The sequence below is a fragment of the Pygoscelis adeliae genome, unplaced genomic scaffold (assembly GCF_000699105.1).
Source record: "Pygoscelis adeliae isolate BGI_AS28 unplaced genomic scaffold, ASM69910v1 Scaffold419, whole genome shotgun sequence".
NCBI lineage: Eukaryota > Metazoa > Chordata > Aves > Sphenisciformes > Spheniscidae > Pygoscelis > Pygoscelis adeliae.
In genome coordinates, this window is record NW_008825502.1 from 352,482 (window position 1) to 352,883 (window position 402).

Sequence of the window (402 nt, forward strand, 5' to 3'; positions counted from 1 at the left end):
GTCCCTAACCCGGTCTCTGACACCTGCATAGATGTGTGGGCTGGAGAGGCTCAGAGAGCATCCGCTGCACCCTCCCGCTCCAGCTTCAGCACCCGCAGGGGCCTTTACAGCAAAAGGCCCGCAGTTTCCAAAGTGACAATGCGCCAGAGGAGAGATCAGAGCAAAACCCCACGTGCTGTGGGTAACTAGTCTGTTAGCGAGGATGTGAAAGCAAAATCCCGCCGAACAGGCAGTTCCGTTTCCACTCTCCCCGTACCAGCATCTGCAGCCGGCAATGAGCTGGGCTCCAGACGGAGAGAGACCAACCTGGGACGTCACCGCCTCCACGGGCCCCTACGGCCTCTGGTTGTCCTGGTTCCAGGGTCCACTTGGGTTATGCCCGTCACAGGTCCCTTTCTGACC

At 59.7% G+C, this 402-nt stretch overlaps 1 protein-coding gene across 1 annotated transcript in view; it reads right to left on the bottom strand.

Moving 5' to 3' along the window:
• MEF2BNB (MEF2B neighbor) overlaps positions 1-402 on the bottom strand; it is a 7,238-nt gene that overhangs the window by 6,361 nt on the left and 475 nt on the right. The gene's annotated exons all lie outside the window — the stretch shown is intronic.